Here is a 17513-nt window from a genome sequence, read left to right on the forward strand (position 1 = left end):
TTGGAAGATCGCTTCTTACTCGGACCAGCAAGGTCAGAGCGGTGGCTCTTTTTCAGGAGAGCGAGGGCAAGTTTCGAGCAACCAGACTAGCAGTTTAGATTTCAAGGTTTGTCGGTTCTGGGGCCACTAGCCAACGGGCAAGCGACTGGACCAACGCGTCGAGCAGAAAAAAGCAAAAGGGCCCCACGCGGCACTCGATGAGTGTGGAGGGGAGATCTTCCGTGCACAAGCTGCTCGGGGCTGGGGTTTCTCAAACCGCAATGCACAGCTTCGAGGGTGCCTCAGAAGCTGCCCGGTCAGCACTTCGCAGTCTTTCCAAGATGGCCGGCTCCACGCTTCACGTCGCCTCCACGGGTCTCAGATTCGCTGGGACTGTGGATCGGGCTGTAAGAAGTCAGGGAAGCTGAGTCTTGTCGATCTCTGTCACTCGAGTTCCGGCGGGAACTGCAACAAAGCAAACCATTGGGCGCTGGATGGTGCCTGTTTGCACAGGGTGGTCACTCCTTGACCACAAGGGAGATTCTTCAGTCTTCCACATCGAGTGGGATGTCGAAGGGTCCAGAGTTCTATATCAAAGTTTCGTTCAGGATAATCTAATGCTCCTGGGCACAGCTCCTACCTTTATTCCAAATCAAGGGGCTGGATTATCTGCTAGGTCCCTCCTGTGGGTGGAATCCAGGAAGGGGGTGGTTACACCCCTTTCCCTTTGTCTAGTTTCACGCCAGAGCTGGGACTGGAGTGTCCCAGCACCGGTTTGAATTGGACTATGCATGGGAAGCCTTGTGCTCCTGAGGCAGTGTCTAGTTTCATTCAACCCTCCCTGCTACAATCCACTATCTCCTGTCTGGGGTGGTGTAACACCTCCCTGTGACAGGATATCTATTGTCCAGGCCGCCCCTGCCGGAGTTTCGGTCAGCAGCAGGAGGCCAGACTCGTGTCTGTGGCATCAGCGTCCACTTTGTGATCCTGGGGCTTTGGTTAGATTTAACCGCGTTTAGTTAAAGTAACATGTCTTCTCCCTCTAGAAGGGTGGAATGCTACCCCCGTCGCCAGGACTGGCGAGGGGGTAGTATTCCAAAGCGTATGACACCTTACACAACATGTTTTGATAAAGCCAAACCAGAGTTAGCAAATAACCGTGAGGATTAAAATGCACTTAAGAGTATATGGTATGGCAATATCCCGGAACAGCTAAAGGAGTTGGTCCCGACAGCTGCAGACAGGCTCAGCTCATGCTAGAGCACCATCTCACATAAAACCAATTACTCTGCCTCCAGGATTGTTAAGGCCTGCCATAGGAGTGACTTATAGGTATATATGTGTCCAGATATAGGTTTAGATATAGGTTTACTATATCTAAGCAAGGGGTGATTACACGACCTTGCCCCAGCTGAGTGATCAGCCAGTTGTGTCAGTTCGGATAGCCAGCCAGAGGTGGCAAAAGATATGCTGCAGCCCCTGGTAGGCCTTGGATTCACCTATGCCCTGGGCACGTATAGTGCACTGTACAGGGGCTGCTAAGGTGAACCAATGTCCAATTGGGTATGTACCTAAAGTACATGGAATCCATTTTACAGAGCGAGCAGATAGTCTGGGAGCCTGATTAGCAGGGTCCCAGGCCAACTAAGTAAAAAACCAGCTAAACACTAAGCAAAAAATCTGGGGTAACCATAGTCAGGTATCCACCTTCCTACACACCCCCCCTCCCACAAACGAAAGGAGATAAGGCTATCCTTGACCAGGTAAGCCTATATTGCCTAAGTGGACATATAAGGAAGTACCTGCACTAGCATGGTTACCCCCTGTCTCATGGTCCACTAAGCAATCCCTCACCCTAGGGGTATCAGAGGGTCTCCACCATAGGGAATCACTACCTGTGGTGTGTTTTGGCAAAGTAAAAGGCTGGTGTGGGAATGGAGTATTGAAGTAAGGCTCCACTAACGTAGGGCTCAGCTTCCTCCAATCACTATCCACCATGGATGCCTTTCTTTCCATGACTGAGTTGCACTGTGCTCTTAGTGTCAACCTCTGGCTACCTAAAGCTGGAGGCTGGGTCCTTTTTGTTGGCTTACTGGAGGGACAGTTTAGGTTTGGGGCCTTTGGGTCCCAGGTTTGGCTGTGCCCGAAAGAATCTATCTGGGGGAGGCTCCTAACTAAGTTTAAGGGAATTCCCTCAGGAGTTTTTTACTTTTTTACCTTGCTAGGACTGCTAGCTTTGGTGCCCCTAATCTGCTGATGGGGTGGTTCTTTTGGACAGGGGGGCCTTTGGGGTCCACCACTGGCCTCCCTGACCTCTACAGCCCTGAGCTGACTAAGGCAGGGTAGAGAGGGGCAGGTTACCTGCTCCAGACTGGGTCCCACCTGGGAAGGGTCCACTGACATCAGGGGCTCTGTCAGGCTAGGCCTAACCACCTCTGGGGCAGTTCCTTCACAAGGGGTAAGATCAGTTCCCTGAGGAGGATGATCCTTTCCTAAAGTCTGGTGGGAGGGAGATTTCTCTTCCTCCTCAATGCTCTCTGTTTCTGGGGAGTGATCCATAGTTTCAGGCTTCACAACACATGAATCAGTTTGAGTTTGGGCTGTGGCCATCACAGCCCCACCAACCTTTTCAGGAAGGGACTCAGTTTGGGTATGGGCTGTTACCATCACAGCCCTGCTAACCTGTTCAGGGAAGGAATCTGTTTGAGATTGGGCTGAGACTGGCACAGCCCTCCTGACCTGTTCAGGGGGGACATCTTAGATTGGGCCTGTGGCCATCACAGCCCCACTAACCTTTCCATGGAGGTTTACCAATTTAGAATGGGTTTCTTGCTCACCCTCAGCCCAGGCTGATATTTCTAGATCATTCCCCAGCAGGCAATCTACAGGCAAGTTTGATGACACTGCCAATCTCTTGGGGCCAGTGACACCTCCCCAGCTGAGATTTACCACTGCCATCAATGTTGGTCACCTGGTATGTGGCTCCAGGGAGAAGTTGCATTGAGGGGACTAGGCTCTCAGTCACCATGGTGATGCTAGCCCCTGTGTCTCTAAAGGCCTCAACTTTCAGACCATTGATGAGGGGCACCTGTCTGTACTTGTCCAAAGTGTTGGGACAAGCAGTGAAGTTGGCAAACCCATGCCATTTTCACAGTCAAGAGTATCTGTGGTAGGGGACATGGTTAGGCCAGAATCCTCCTGAGTTCCCCAAGTATACCCAACCAATTTATTGGGGGCACTCCCACCACCTGGGGGGTTACTACTAGTAGTAACAGGAGGTGTTGGAGTATTACCTGGAGGAATATTCTCCTTATTGTTGGCCTTAGGGCAACTGCTGTCAGTGTTCCAATGGCCAGGCTTTTTACAAGTATGACAATAAGGTTTTTTCTGGGTAGAGGAAGTGTCTTGGGACCCACCCCTGGAGTTTTGGGGCCCTGGGGAAGTCTTGTCTTTAGATTTATCCCCACCCTTTTCTTTAGGTTTGGTAGACTCCTTCTTCTGGTCATTACCTTGATTTCTAGGCCTTATCCTGGTTCTGACCCATTTGTCTGCCCTCTTACCCAATTCTTGTGGAGAGGTCAGATCTTAGTCCACCAGGTGCTGGTGTAAAAGATGGTTTTGACAATTACTAAGGATCTGCTCCCTCATAATCAAATTATACAATCCTGTATAGTCATGTACTTTGCTGCCATGCAACCAACCTTCCAGAGCCTTAGTAGCACAATCCACAAAATCAGTCCAGTCCTGAGTCTGTGTCTTCTGGGTATCTCTGAATCATTAACCTGTACTGTTCAGTGGTTAAGCCAAACCCATCAATTAGAGCACTATTCAGGACAGTGTAGTTCTTTGCATCCTCCTGTCTAACAGTGAGGAGCTTATCTCTCCCTTTCTCAGAAAAGGAGAGCCATAAGATTGCAGCCCACTGGTCTTGAGGAACCTGCTGTACCATGCAGGCTCTCTCAAGAGCAGTTATCCACTTGTGGATGTCATCCCCATCTCTGTAGGGGGGCACAATCTTGCTCAGGTTTCTATGATCATAGGACCTGTCTTTGTCTCTAGGGATAATGTTGCTGCCACCAGCGGAATCTAATCCACTTAATTTTTGCACCCTTGCTAAAGCAAGTTTAGCTTGGGCCAGGGCTACCTCTTCCTTCTCTATCTGGAGTTGGGGAGCTCTCAACCTAGCCTCATGTTCTCTTCTCTGGGGGGAAATCATTCCCCTTTGAGATCCCCTTGAGGCATTAGAATGATTGGAGTCCCTGGAGGGAGATCTAATCCTTCTATTGCCATAGTTAAGTCTACTGTTGGGCCTGGAAAGGTGGGCACCCTCTCCATTCCCATGTAGGCTTAGGTTGGCCTGGTTCAGTACTCTGACTTGAACCTGACCATCCCCCCCTTTGGTCATCTGACTCATTTCCATCCTCATCCTCGTCTACCTCTTCAGGATCAACTTCTGGGGGATCAATGTTATCAGGGGGGTTTTCCTCTTCTACCTTACCTGAAGGAGCTGCTGCGGCTTCCTTCTCTAAGTGAGCTTTCTCTAGGATTGCTATAAGGATAGGGATGGTGGGGTTGTGACCCCTTTTCAGCCCCCTTGAAGTGCATAGGGCACTCAATTCCTTGTGGCTGAGTTTTTCATAACTGGATGGTGCCTTTGGCTGGTCACCCACAGGTAGAGAGCTGGAAGCTTCACCTGTTCCAGGCATGACTAGTGAGGTGTAAGTGGTGCACTTACCTACACTATTTGTTTTCGTACTAGAACCTTTCTAGTGAGTTGTAGTCAGGGTGTGCTACTCCCTTTAGTCTACAACTACTAAGTTCAACAGAACTTAATTATGCTAAGCTTTTGTTTTATATGTACCTATAGTACTTAATGTGATCTTTCAAATGATATAAAGATTGCAATGGTAGAACAACAGCAAGCTCAAATCCCAACCGCTGCCCACCAATGTGAGAAGTTGGCCTGATGTATGATGTCCACAATTCTGTGGGCACCTTGTATCAGTCCAAACAATCCCTTATGGTGGTGGTTGTAAAGTTAACCTTATAGACAAGCTATCCTAGGGGTAGCATGGCCTGAGCAGTCTTAGGCTAAACTCAAGAGGGCATGTGAAGCCAGCTGTTTTACCATATGCAATCCTGTAATATCAAATGAAAGGACACCAAGTCAAGTCAAGTCAAGTCAAATATCTTTATTCGATTGTTTGCATTTAACAATCATAAAAGTACATTTCATAATATAAACATTTGACACAAGATATATTTATAAAAAAGAGTGTTTCCAAAGGGCCACGGTCACAAGCGAAATAACGAGTTAAAAGATATAAATATACAATTTAAGTTAAAAAGATATACCTATCAGTAGCAAAATCAATTAACCTTCCATACTTTTTCTAAACTTGAGTGCTAATTTTAAAAAACTACATACAAACATAGTGCAGTCACTGTTTAGCATTTGAAGGTAATAAAGTGCAGGTTTGATTTGTGCAAAATAAAGCTGTTTAAGTAGAGGTTTTAAAAACAAATAACGAGGAACTATATAATACGAGCAGATGAATAAAAAGTGTGCCAAATCTTGCGGAGACTTATTGTCGCAGCCGCAAGCTGGCAACACTTGACCTCTATGGGCCCCACTTGGTACAGCTAACAATAAGTGAAACAGATCAAATCGAAACCTTGTCAACAAAAAGCGTTCATACCCCGACATGGGCCAAGATAGATAAGGTTCCATTTGTAGACAGGTTTTTGTCAGAACATGCAATCTCACACTATTTTTCTTAAGCTCTCTCTCCTCCCTAGCTAGGTACCTAGATGACATAAAGGTGTTCTTCACATAAGTTACATCTGGTTTAGTTATTGTCTCTGGGGCTAGGAAGAGGTCCAACCGACCTATTTCAAGAAGACATCTTCTGACATATTTTATCCATGGGATCTTGTACCTCCCTTCCCACGCTAGTGCTTCTTGTAAGATGTTTCTGGTGAGGGGTATGTCTGTATTCAACCAGCTATTTAACCAGCACAGCAAGGGATTAACAGCTATCCTGTCACTTAAATAGGACATGCCAAGTTCTTCATGGACAGAGAAGTTTGCTGTTCCCCTAGGGACCCTTAACACTTGCTTTAAAAAGTTATTTTCAGTAACCTCAAGGTCATCTAAAGGAACAAAGCCCCATATTTCGCTCCCATAGCACGCGACTGCAGCGCTTTTGGCTTGGTATAGCTTCAACACGGCAGCCACTGGGCTGTTTCCCATTTTCCTTGCGAAGTCTATTATTGCTGCGTTTGCCCGCACTACCTCCCCCTTTTTCTTTCGTATCGCTGGTGCCCACGTTAGTTTGTGATCAAAAAGAACACCAAGGTACGAAAAAGTCTTAGTTATCGGTATTTTTTCACTGTTTACTAAGTGGGGGTATGTTTTTCTGGGTCCTGATCCTGTCATCATAACAAAAGATTTCGAGTTATTGATGCTCAGGCCTCGGGAGTTCATAAATGCAAAGAATGAATCTAGCAAGGTTTGAAGGCCAATCGCAGTTCTAGAAATTAGGACGGCGTCGTCCGCATATAGCAGGACGGGCACGCCCTTCCTTCCTATGTATGGATAGTCTGTACCTGTTTTTAATGGATGATCTTCCAGTTCATTAATGTAAAGATTAAAAAGAGACGGGGCTAAAATGCACCCCTGTCTGACCCCCCGGTTTATCCTAAAATCCCTAGTTACTTTCATGTCTTGGGTGTAACGGACATTTGCTCTTGTGTCCGAGTGAAGGTCAGCCAAAAAATTAATCGGGTTTTGCTCCACTCCCATTTTTTGAAGGACCTCCCAAAGCCTACCTCTGTCAACGCAATCAAAGGCGGACGATTAGTCCATAAAGGTCATATGAATGGTCCCTTTTCTAGCCATAGTATACTTGCCATTTATTAGATACAGATTCAGACATTGGGTTACCGTTGAGTGGCCTGGTCTGAACCCGTATTGTGTTGGCGACATTATGTTGTTTTCATTTGCCCATGCTACCAGCCTATTTAAAATTATACCCCCCACCACCTTAGCAACTGAGTTAATCAGCGAAATAGGTCTATAGCATACTGCACTGCTTCGATCGCCAAGTTATATATTATAAAAATATGTATTTATTACTAGAATAATCCTCTGTACTCTTTATGAGTGCAGAGGCACAAGCGTTTAAACAAAAGCACAGTTAAACATTCAAAAGTTGCACAATTTGGATAGGCCCGGTGGCCACTCAAACCATATACTAAAATAGTGGTATAAGTACCACCTCTCGAAGAATGGTAAGGCCTAGGGCGTTGCGAATTGCTGGGACTACTCAGGACTAGCAGCAATGACGTCGGGAGAGGCCCGCGGGACACGGGTGCAGTGCCTAAAGCACAAGCATATGCCAATGCAAAGTCAATGGCGTGTAAAAGTTAAAGAGTTACTGTTTTGGAAGTCTTCCGACTGCACTAGAATTACCACACTTAAAACTAGGACACTAGAGGTGTAAACCACTACAGGAGCACCGTTGTTAGTTTGTTACCTCACCCACAGGAAGCGGGTGCATAGGTGCCAAAGTGTGTCGGGTTTCGTCGTGTAGATCTATGGAGCCTGGAGATGAAGATGCTGCAGGCGGCCGGGAGAGAGAAGAGTCCGGTTGGATCCAAGGGTGGATCAAAGATGTAGAGTACCTGAAAGCAGAGGGGACAGAGTATGGGTCACTAGCCAGTGACCAGGATGGAACCAGGAAGGAACCAGGCAATGTCGGGCGCAATCAGGTGGTTGTCGGGAAGCTTTTCTCCGCTGCCACGTGGACTCTGGGGCAACCAGGAGTGGAGCACGAGCTGTCCCATGAAGGTTCTCGCTGTCGGCGGTGTCGGCTTCCGGATCGGATGTAACAAGCCTTGGCAAGTGCAACCCACGTAGGATTCGAAGATCGCTTCTTACTCGGACCAGCAAGGTCAGAGCTATGGCTCCTTTTCAGGGGAGCGAGGGCCAGTCTGGAGTAACCAGACTAGCAGTTTAGATTTCAAGGTTCGTCGGCTCTGGGACCACTAGCCAACAGGCAAGCGACCGGACCAACGCGTCGAGCAGAAAAATGCAAAAGGGCCCCACGGGCACTCGATGAGTGTGGAGGGGAGATCTTTGGTGCACAAGCTGCTCGGGGCTAAGGCTTCTCAAACCCCAATGCACAGCTTCGAAGGTGCCTCAGAAGCTGCACAGTCAGCACTTCGCAGTCTTTCCAAGATGGCCGGCTCCACGCTTCACGTCGCTCCACGGGTCTCAGATTTGCTGGGACTGTGGATCGGGCTGTACAAAGTCAGGGAAGCTGGGTCTTGTTGATCTCTGTTGCTCGAGTTCCGGCGGGAACTGCAACAAAGCAAACCATTGGGCGCTGGATGGTGCCTGTTTGCACAGGTGGTCACTCCTTGACCACAAGGGAGATTATTCAGCCTTCCACTTCGAGTAGGATGTCAAAGGGTCCAGAGTTCTGTATCAAAGTTTCGTTCAGGATAATCTAATGCTCCTGGGTACAGCTCCTACCATTATTCCAAATCAATGGGCTGGTTTACCTGCTAGGTCCCTCCTATGGGTGGAACCCAGGAAGGGGGTGGTTACACCCCTTTCTCTTTGTCCAGTGTCGCGCCAGAGCTGGGACTGGAGTGTCCCAGCACCGGTTTGAACTGGACTATGCATGGGAAGCCTTGTGCTCCCCAGGCAGTGTCTAGTTTCATTCAACCCTCCCTGCTACAATCCACTATCTCCTGTCTAGGGTGGTGTAACACCTCCCTGTGACAGGATATCTATTGTCCAGGCCTCCCCTGCCGGAGTTTCGGTGAACATCAGGAGGCCAGACTCATGTCTGTGGCAGCAGCGTCCATTTTGTGATGCTGGGGCTTTGGTTAGATTTAACCGCGTTTAGTTAAATTAACATGTCTTCCCCCTCTAGAAGGGTGGAATGCTACCCTCGTCGCCAGGACTGGCGAGGGGGTAGTATTCCAAAGCGTATTACACCTTACACGACATGTTTTGATAAAGCCAAACCAGAGTTAGCAAATAACCGCGAGGATTATAATGCACTTAAGAGTATATGGTATGGCAATATCCCGGAACAGCTAAGGGAGTTGGTCCCGACAGCTGCAGACAGGCTCAGCTCATGCTAGAGCACCATCTCACATAAAACCAATTACTCTGCCTCCAGGATTGTTAATATTTACAAAAAGGGGTGGTGAGGGACAGAGTCTCTGAATTAAGCAGAAAGCTCTCACCCAGTCAAAAGATCAGGGCTAGATCCAACACCGTTTTTTAGCTCACTGCACCATCCCAGTTTCAGAACCTGGTCCCCGGTAGCTTGTCTCCTTTCTGGTGAAGAATTGGCTTGGTAGTTTAGTCTGCCCTGTTCCCATGATGCACTGGGCCAGGGACAGACTGATTTGCATATAGCCAGGTTCTGAGCTGGGATGGTGCAGTGAGATAAATAACGGTGATGGATCAAGCCCTGATCTTTGGACCGGGTAAGAGTGGTCTGCTTAATTCAGACACTCTGTTCATCACCACCCCCTTTTCTGAATCGTTTCCAGGATTGTTAAGGCCTGCCATAGGAGTGACTTATAGGTATATATGTGTCCAGATATAGGTATACTATATCTAAGCAAGGGGTGATTACACGACCTTGCCCCAGCTGAGTGATCAGCCAGTTGTGTCAGTTTAGATAGCCAGCCAGGGGTGGCAAAAGATGTGCTGCAGCCCCTGGAAGGCCTTGGATACACCTATGCCCTGGGCACCTATAGTGCACTGTACAGGGGCTGATAAGGTGATCCAATGTCCAATTTGGTATGTACCTAAAGTACATGGAATCCATTTTACAGAGAGAGCAGATAGTCTGGGGCCCTGATTAGTAGGGTCCCAGGCCAACTAAGTCAAAAACCAGCTAAACACTAGGCAAAAAATCTGGGATAACCATTGTCAGGTATCCATCTTCCTACACCCATGATGTCGGTACCTTGTACTGCTGATTGTCTGCTCACTGTTTTGGTTTTTGCCAGCACCAACCAACCCCTGAGTGGTGGCTTATACAACCTAACACCCATCCAGCACAGGTTTCACTGGAGATGTGACCCTGGCAATAAAAGTTGCCGGGCGCACATGCCCATAGCCAGTCCCAAAAACTCACTCAGTGTGGTCATTATATATGCAGGTGGGACCGGGGCCATTCCACGTTACATTGTGCTGTGTACAGCGTGCGCAACCATGTCACCACAGGCAGTGGCGTGGACCTGGGACATGTAACCGTATCGTATCTTCATGTGAGCGTAAGCGGGGTGGACAGGCATACGACAGTTCTGTGTAGGGGTGTGGCTCCTCCATACGTGGATCTGGGTGTGGTTTAGTGTGGGCCTAGCCAAGGATGTGGCGGATGTGTGTGTTTCTGTTGTAGTGTCTGTTCCACCCGTCATGCAATCAACAATGTTGCTACGTGGCATGTCCCCAGTGTGGGTGGTCGGCTGAAGGTTTACATGGAGGAGGGCATGCCCACTCGGGGTCAGGGATCACACATGCCAATTGTGTGTGTCGCTATTAGCACAGCATGAGCCAAAGATGTACCCTTAACTGCATGTAGAGTTCAGCTTTACATCTGTGTCAGCACTGTCCTTGCAATGGGCCTACACACACGTGGCTGCCCACATTGTGCGCAGCATCATCACTGTGTCGTACTCAGGCTTGTAGACATGCGGCGACAGGCATGCCAATGGTGTGCCGTAGGGGTGCATGTGATGTAATCCCTCTGCGCACACTAGTGAATGTGCTCGGGTGGGGTGCAGCAGTGAGGCTACGTAGTACACAGTGATGCAGCTCATTTGCAACACACAGACCATGTCATACAGGAATCACTAAGTCACACATATCACACACCAATGAATCAGTGAGCCTGTCAACACATTATGCAGTATGTAGTCGTGACTCATGTCTATCTGCACTGTCACAGGTGACTAAGGATATGCACTCTGCGCTTGGATGATGACACCCCTCCGAGCCTCGAATACACAGGCCCAAGGCAGTACAATTTAGCCAACAAACGCACCAGGGGCATCGTGGAGCTCACATTTAGCATGTTGAAGTCAGGTTTCAGGTGCCTGGACGTCACAGGTGGTAAGCTCCTGTACAGTCCAGCCCTCGTGTGCAAGATGATCGTAGCATGTTGTGTGTTGCACAACATAAGTGTACACAGCAAAGTCCCATAGATACGAGTGCCAGATGCACCGGACGATGATGATGAAGATGAGGCAGGTGGACCACACCCCACTGCAGCCGCAGCAGGAAAAGCCCGTAGGGACTACATCATTGATAATTTCTTCTCTGGTTGACGTCACATTGTGTGGGTCCTTCGCAGTAATGGCACATTCCGACACACATTCCCTGTGTGCATGTCACTCATCTGTAAGGGGACTTCACTCAGGCAAGTGTGGGTGCGACATGTTGTGCTGTCAATTGAGGGATTTGTTGATGGATGGTGGGTGTATCACCTCTGTGCAGTGAGGCTGTTCATGGTGTCACGTACTTGAACTGCCAGTTCTGTGTGCCACAGTTGTTACGGTATCCCACTCTTCGGCGTTTCACATGTTTTCCAAATCATTCCATTTTGGCTGTCATTAGTAGCCTACAGGTGACAACTGGGATTCTTTTGTGCTCTGATATGTGCTGCCATGATGCAGGGATGCACCCTGTGACTCAAGTCCCACGACATGGGCAACATGTACATAAGGGGGAGTCACTGCCCCTACATTAGTCCTTGCTTTCATTCTTGGTCGGTTATGAACATGGCACATCAGTGTGCAGGGTTTGTTGTTTGTCCCTCGGCAATGTGATTGGGAGATGCGGTTTCACAGTGTGTACCATGTTTGTTTCCGCATTGGCACAGGTTACATACTGAATGCATGTCAATGTGCATTGTGGCTGTTTGTGGGGAAATGCCTATCTGTTTTGGACAATGGTCATTTGTTCTACGTCACAGCTGTGTGGTTGTGATCGCAAGTTGTCACCTCACCGTTTATTTACTCTGCTTTTATGTTGCATTTTCTCGCCAGAGGCGTGTGATTTGCAGGCCGGTCGTTGGTTTCGGTGCGTTTTGACCGCGATTGCAGGTTTTATTGCATTCGCGTTTTGCATGTTTGCGGCGTGGCATTGATTTTAACGCAGTCAGTTGACGCGTTATCTGGTGACTATCGCATGGTACCGCCATGTTGAGAATACTAGGTAAACACAGCGTAAATTTCCCGCGATAGACTGCGATGTTGGAAGTTGCGTTAAGTTACTTTTGCAATGATTATCACACATTCTTGAAAATATGCCCCTTTGTCTTTAGGGGTTATTTAGCAGGGAGAGGGTGTAGCTTAACAGCGAGGGCATCCGACCTTGAGGAATCAGGTTTGATCCTGGAGGGAGGCTCCTGTGGTTCTGGGCAAATCAATTAACTTCCCCATTCCTCAAATGCCTGTCTATAGTGTCTGTAATGCGACTGGAGCTCGTGTTAAGCACTCTGATACCCTTGGGCCGAGTTTGCATTATATAACACTGAAAAAAAAGTCTATGGATAATAAGCTGTCTGTAAATGGCAGTATCCCATATTTTGGACCACACCAGACTTTTGTGGCAAAAAATGCACCACCAACTAAATACTACACCATTGCCACTCTCTTGACGAATGGGCATGGCTCATTTACCACACTTGCTCTTTGTGTGAGGTTTAGATATTTTACACTCTCTTTGACTTCAATGATGCTATACTGATTGCAACACCCTCACTCTGAATGTTTTTCCAGCATCACTGAAATCACCACCAATTATAATTTAATCTGGGAGTGAATAGGGCTGCACATCCAAGCCATACTATGGGGCAGGTTCAGCAGCTATTGAGAATAGTAACTGGCCACAATAAAAAAAAATAGCTTACCTGCTGAGAATTGAGTAATAACCCACTGCCCCAGGGAATGGTACATGACAGGGCTAACAATGATCTGCTGCAAAGCAGGGTAAAAATAGCTACTAGGTCCTTATGGTCTGTCAGTTTTATAGAAAAAAAATTAGTTGCTGCAAGCCCGGGCTTTGAAATCAGAAATCCTTACCCTGCTCTTAATATGTCTGGACACCGACCTTGAAACCCACGGAGGCAGAGCAGAACAGGCGTTGCTACAGGCGTAGCTGCACAAGGCGAATCAATCCACTTCTCGCCTCACCCGCTCTGCGGGTGCCGCTTCGCACAGGAGTGCGTGGGGCATCGTTACCCAAGAAGAAGGAGGAGGACCTGCAAGGCGGACAGGGCGACTGGCTCGGCGGGGCTGCGAGCGTGCGGGGACTCCAGCAACCAGGAGTCCCTGCGAGACCAGGTAAACCAGCATCCGGTCCGCTCTCCCTGCTAGCCCGCCCCCCGCCCAGCTGAGGCTTGTAAAGGCTCCTTCCACCTTCCCTCGCTGGGACACCGACCTTGAAACCCACGGAGGCAGAGCAGAACAGGCGTTGCTACAGGCGTAGCTGCACAAGGCGAATCAATCCACTTCTCGCCTCACCCGCTCTGCGGGTGCCGCTTCGCACAGGAGTGCGTGGGGCATCGTTACCCAAGAAGAAGGAGGAGGACCAGCAAGGCGGACTGGGCGAGAGGCTCGGCGGGGCTGCGAGCGTGCGGGGACTCCAGCAACCAGGAGTCCCTGCGAGACCAGGTAAACCAGCATCCGGGCCACTCTCCCTGCTGGCCCTCCCCCTGCCCAACACGCCCCTATATTACAGCCTCTAACTCCCGCAGCGCGGGACGCAGCTCGGGGCGAAGACCGGGCTAAGAGCGGGCCGTTTGAGGCCGTTCGAGGTCTGCGAGGACTGGACTGGTGGACTGGGCCACCCTCTTTCGCCTTTTGCCTGGCTTCTGGACTATTTGGTTTATTATTTTATTCCCCCTTATTGTAGTGCCAGCCTAGGTGGTTTGTCCATCACGCCAAGTCATGTTCACCCGGACAACCCGGAGTAGGGCCGTTAAGGGTGGGCCACCAACTAACGGCCCCATGGATGATTTTATTACTCGCACCAATCTAGCCATAGATAAAGAAATTTCCAAACTACAGACTCGTGTCTCCTTGGATTTGGCAGCTGCTAGAAGGTTGTCCCAGGACATTGCAAATTCAAAAAAATCCTCCCTGGGCCACATAGCATCTGCTGTTACCCCGGAGCGTCTGGCCATTCCCCACTGTGTAATTACGCAGGCAGACATCCATCAGACCCCGATCCTACCCTCCTTTTCCCCAGCCTCGTGTCCTTTAACTCAGACAGGCGACCTGAACCTACCCGTGGCTATTTCCAATCAGCAAGTTAGCTCTAATTCCCCTACCCTGGTAATCCCAAACACACCTATATGCAACAATACTAATGGTAAACCACCCAAAAGGAAACGCAATTCTCGGTCCGCTTACTCTCGTAAGAAGGCCAAAATTGCGGTGGCACAACAGCTGAATGTGGGTAGTGTACCTGTGACCAATGCAATAGGAGGGTGTACCTCTTGGGCACAGGCGCAACGAGAGGGGGGCAAAGAGGGGACAGCCTCTGCTTCCATTACCACAATTGCAGAGGATGAGGGCTTACACGTAGAGGGCCAGGAAGGGAAGGACAGGGAATTCAAAGGTATAGTCTGGGAAACCCTAAAGAAACTTCTCTCTCCCCTAGACCTCAGACTCTCACGTATCGAAAATAACTTGCTAGAGATGGAAAAGAGCATCATTGCCTTGGCCACTCTTGGCCTGAGAAGTCTAGAAAATCAAGGCCTCCTTGTAGAAGACCCAGTACCACAAGCCCCACAACTCCCCCCTCCAGCACCCGCTATAGTACGGCCAGTTCCCAAACCGAGGACTGTGGGTGTGGACCAAAACATTGCTGCTCTTAAAACTAGGGCTCCTAAGCGCCCCATTTCTCAAACACCAGTAAATCCCAATGCTGGTGTTTCCCTAAGACCTTCTACCAGCGAAGCTGTTCACCAATCGACCCAGGGCCCACGCATTAAGAATAATTTTAGAGGGGGCTATATTGATCTTCCTCCACAGGCCAATGACTATGTGGTTGTATTGACGGGCGTCCCCCAGATCGGAAATGGTCACCACGAGAACCACTGGTCTCTGAGGAACAAGATAATGCACTGGCTTAATGTGAACAGACCAATTCCAAATGGTCGGAGAAGCAAAGTCCTAATGGTCCGTCGAGTTCCCTGGGTGGGCCCTTCAAGGAAAACCAGTCCCGGGGATTGTATAGTGGTGACTTTCGAGGACCCACATACGGCCCACCACATCTGCTCATGGCCCACTGGTGAAGGTTCTCCCATCATACCTAGGCCGTTGTCCTTTTTCTATCCGCCACGCCCCATACACACCCAGGAAGGTGACTGGTCATTGGTACGTCATCACACATGGAGGAGCCACCCGAACAACCACCAAGATTTCCCTAGACGCTGGAATGGGTTTCCAACCACGAATAGGTTTGGTGGTCTCGAAGATGTAGACTGACTCCCAAGGCAAGTTGTTTTTCAAGCAGCGAAAGGGGCCCCTTCACCCCTGGCCCTAGGGACCTCAGAATCCTTATCCTTGACGACCGAATCTACTGTCACTAACCCCCAAGCTCCAGAAGAAATGCTACAAGCTCTGTCAAAAGAGGGGGGATCGAACATCTTAAACACTCTAGTAACTCAAGAAGTAGCGCAGCAGCTGGATACACCCCCTATGACTCCCTTGTCACCCATTCAGAATGCTCCAGCAGATGGGAAGCGGTCCACTGTAGCAAGGGCTCTTATCCAACAACAGAACGAGCACCGCAAAGGTTTAATGGAGTGGCTGCAGTGGTGGCAGGTCTCGAGTCTATTCCGGCTGTATCTGTCAATTCATCAAGGCGGGTTACCCCAGGCAAACCTCTGATAAAGATCCTAAGTTGGAATGTGGCAGGGCTCGCCCGCAACTTTGACATCCCAGAGTGGAACGCCTTTGTGGACCCTTTTAACATCTGTCTCTTGCAAGAAACCTGGTGCCTAGAACCCAGGCACAGAGTAGGTTTCACAACTTACTTTGTTCCAGCTTCCCAACAACATGGTTGTAAAGGTCGCCCGTCTGGCGGCCTTCTTATATGGGTTAGCATTGCACTGGGTTTAAGCGTAAGCCACAAAACCACTCAATCTCTTGATCTTCAGAGGATAACCATACACTGTCAGGGGGGTAGGAAGCTAGAAGTGTTTAACCTCTATTCAAGGGGGGCCAGGGGAGGGGTTTCATTGTTATCTTCTACAGGACTAAACAGCGAACTAGACGCTTGCAGTATTGACTCCTATGTTCTCCTCGCAGGCGATTTCAAGTGCTGCTTCGAGCCACTGGCTAGGGAGGACATTCTGGACACTTGGGATGATGATACAAGGAGAGGTATCCCCACCCTGACCCTAGATCCGATTCAAAAATAGACGCAGAGTGCAATAGACATCAACGCACTCTGTATGGAACACGACCTGAGAGCAACTAATGGTCGATCCAAATCAGACCTTAAGGGTGCGCACACTTATAACAGGGTGGGACACACCTCCAGAATAGACTATATCATGTTGAACCACAACCTATGGCCATTTCATCAAGACATGGAAATCATATTGTCTTGCGACAGCGACCACAATGCTCTATCCTTAACCCTCATTCCGCCTTGGCACGATAGAAACCCAGCCAAGGCCGTTCACAAGTGGAAAACATCCCATGAACTTGTTCCCTCAAACTGTGGTAGGCGGCTAAAATGGGCTAAAGTAGCAGCGGATGAGGGAAGGATGGCGCAAGCAAGGACCATAACGACAGCGGTGGGGCCGCGTCTTGACGCCTTGGGAATCACCAGACAAGCAGTTCTACCGACATTCACAGAAACTATTGCGGCACTAAGTGAACTGTTTATCATTCCCCAAAATAGGATGAGGGCTGCAACGAGAGGTGTTTCCAAGGCAAGAGATAAGTGGTATTCCTCAAAATGTCGGCCTGCTAAAGGGGAACTTATTTCTGCAGTGAAGACCAAGGACCCAGGCAATATCAGACTTGCGAGGAAATCATATAAAAAAACTGTAGCCATGGCTAAGGAGGCTCATGATTACAACTTCTGGAGTGAGTTAATGGAGGCGAGTATTAGAAAAGATTCTAAGGGGTTTTGGGATCTGATGAGAGCCAGGGACAAGCCCCTTGATGTACAACTCACCTGTAACATTCCTGGTGAGGTCTGGTTTGCCCACTTCTCCAAGCTTTACTCTGTCCCACTAGGTGTATCACAACCAAACATGGGTTCTCTAGCCAGATCTCCAGTTACCACCACAATTAATGATTGCCCCTTCAGCATTAAGGAGGTAGAAGGGGCAATCAGGTGCCTTGTTACCAACAAGGCTGCTGGCCCAGACGGAATTCCTGGTGATCTGTTGAAGGAAAATCCATACTTGTGGAGTAGACTAATTTCCTCGCTCCTGAACGAGGCTGTGTTGGGAGGTTCTCTTCCTGATTCT

General features: G+C 49.1%; 1 protein-coding gene across 3 annotated transcripts in view; it reads left to right on the plus strand.

Moving 5' to 3' along the window:
- The window catches only part of LOC147692342 (inositol-trisphosphate 3-kinase A-like), a 913921-nt gene that overhangs the window by 594681 nt on the left and 301727 nt on the right, over positions 1-17513 (plus strand). The window lies entirely within an intron of this gene.

The sequence above is a fragment of the Lissotriton vulgaris genome, chromosome 9, assembly GCF_964263255.1.
Source record: "Lissotriton vulgaris chromosome 9, aLisVul1.2, whole genome shotgun sequence".
NCBI lineage: Eukaryota > Metazoa > Chordata > Amphibia > Caudata > Salamandridae > Lissotriton > Lissotriton vulgaris.